This window comes from Anopheles coustani, assembly GCF_943734705.1.
Source record: "Anopheles coustani chromosome X unlocalized genomic scaffold, idAnoCousDA_361_x.2 X_unloc_16, whole genome shotgun sequence".
Lineage (NCBI taxonomy): Eukaryota > Metazoa > Arthropoda > Insecta > Diptera > Culicidae > Anopheles > Anopheles coustani.
The window spans coordinates 152501-155000 of NW_026525115.1; the positions used below are offsets into that span (position 1 = coordinate 152501).

Consider the following 2500-nt stretch of genomic DNA (forward strand, 5'->3'; position numbering starts at 1 on the left):
CGGGCCTATCACCCTCTATGGGTTCTGAGCCACATTCAAGTTGGACTTGAAAAGCGCTAAGATGACGGATAGTGAGACGCACCAGTACACGGAATCGGATAGACGGACAGGCCGCCACCCCTACGTGCTGAGCTTCTCCCGTTTCGCTCGCAGCTACTCAGGGAATCCCGGTTGGTTTCTTTTCCTCCCCTTATTAATATGCTTAAATTCAGGGGGTTGTCACACATGAACTGAGGCTTATGTACCTTGCGGTTGTTATCGTCACATCTGGCTTGCGACTACTTTGTTTCAATGTCCAATATGTACCGTTGGACTCGGTTAACGGGCTGTTAGCCCGCGTGTGGTTTAACTCACTGATACCTTCCATTGCCCATACGCTAGTTTGTTTGTGTTCCTTTGGTCAACTTCCATACTTGAATCATTTGTGCTACCGCTGCTGCTTCGACGCTACTTTGACATCTTCGCTTCTATTTAAATAAATAAATAAGCTGAAGCTAGACATCAGTAAACACCACCACAGACACCACAAGCACGCCTTCTCCTCGTACTTCCGCCTCACGCGGGAACACGGACGCTCTAAATACTTCGAATTCCAATGCCAGTATATTGTAAACCACGGGTTCTTTAATGCTAGCGGGTCGTCGCGACCCTAGTTAACATCATGGTGCACGTCTCGTGACGGGTGTCACGGCGTAGTTAAATGTATGCGATACATTTCTCAAATATAAGCGCTCAGTCATCTGTACATCATGGTAGGTTCCCACGACGTGCAATATGCGTTCAACTTATCAATGTTCATGTGTCCTGCAGTTCACATTATGACGCGCAGTTAGCTGCGGTCTTCATCGATCCATGAGCCGAGTGATCCACTGCCGAGGGTGACTAACTTGCGTAAGCCGCCGCTGTGCGCGTATACCCGTTCCCCGTAGGGAGGAGCAAGCCGCCGCTTAGAGACGAAGCATAAAGTGTCCTCATTCCACATAGGGCAAGCTGGATGAATCCATTTTACCCAGGACGGCCGAAGCGGCGTGGACCAGGGGAGAACTGAACCTTATACTTCACACCACAGTAAGTCTACGTGTCCTCTTCCACATAGGGCAAGCTAGAACTAACTATCTTACCCAGGACTGCCGAAGCAGCGTGGACCAGGGGAGGAACACACTTTTCATGGAAACGTGAGGCATCCATGACTGCCATAACGTAAGCCGCCGCTGTGCGCGTATACCCGTTCCCCGTAGGGAGGAGCAAGCCGCCGCTTAGAGACGAAGCATAAAGTGTCCTCATTCCACATAGGGCAAGCTGGATGAATCCATTTTACCCAGGACGGCCGAAGCGGCGTGGACCAGGGGAGAACTGAACTTTATACTTCACACCACAGTAAGTCTACGTGTCCTCTTCCACATAGGGCAAGCTAGAACTAACTATCTTACCCAGGACTGCCGAAGCAGCGTGGACCAGGGGAGGAACACACTTTTCATAGAAACGTAAGGCATCCATGACTGCCATAGTGCGTAAGCCGCCGCTGTGCGCGTAAACCCGTTCCCCGTAGGGAGGAGTCAAGCCGCCGCTTAGAGACGAAGTATTAAGTGTCCTCTTCCACATAGGGCAAGCTAGAATGAACTATCTTACCCAGGACCGCCGAAGCAGCGTGGACCAGGGGAGAACTGAACTTTATACTTCACACCACAGTATTGAGTAATGTGCCCTCTTCCACATAGGGCAAGCTGGAATGTTCCATTTTACCCAGGACGGCCGAAGCGGCGTGGACCAGTGGAGGACTACACAATCATGAGGTTTGATATCGACTTGTGTGTTTCAATAGGGTACCGATGGTATGTTTTGAACCGATTTGATTTAGCCATTCTGAAGTCATCACTTGGTTGAAGCGCTGAACTAGGGAGGCATCGTTTACATATATATTGGTTTTTGCATGCTCTACAGGTTAATGTCATGAGGTTGGCTATCGAGCATGCCCAAGTGATGACTTGATTGTGTGCTTGCTTGAATTCTTCACATTTCATACCATCGGTTAGTTGTCGAATCATTCCTCGATCTAACCTTCGTTCTTGGTTCATGTATGCTCTCTTCCACATAGGGCAAGCTAGAATTAACTATCTTACCCAGGACCGCCGAAGCAGCGTGGACCAGGGGAGAACTATACTTTGTCTTGTATGCCCTCTTCCACATAGGGCAAGCTAGAACTAACTATCTTACCCAGGACCGCCGAAGCAGCGTGGACCAGTGGAGGACTATACTTTGTTCATTACACCACAGTATTAAGTATGGTGTCCTCTTCCACATAGGGCAAGCTAGAACTAACTATCTTACCCAGGACCGCCGAAGCAGTGTGGACCAGGGGAGGACTATACTTTATACTTCACACACTAGCCATACTGAAGTCATCACTTGGTGGGGGTGAACTACGGCGGTATCTATCGTTTTGGTTCGGTCTATATAGGGTCGCTTGCATGCTCATTCGAATATAATGTAATTGTGTATG

The 2500-nt window shown here is 49.2% G+C and overlaps 1 non-coding gene and 1 pseudogene across 1 annotated transcript; both read right to left on the reverse strand.

Moving 5' to 3' along the window:
* The window catches only part of LOC131270187 (large subunit ribosomal RNA), an 11035-nt pseudogene extending 10796 nt beyond the window's left edge, over positions 1 to 239 (reverse strand).
* Positions 240 to 726: 487 nt separating this feature from the next.
* LOC131270192 (5.8S ribosomal RNA) lies at positions 727 to 881 on the reverse strand. The gene has a single exon (XR_009179312.1). It is a non-coding gene; the product is annotated as a 5.8S ribosomal RNA (ribosomal RNA).
* Between the last annotated feature and the right edge of the window lie 1619 nt (positions 882 to 2500).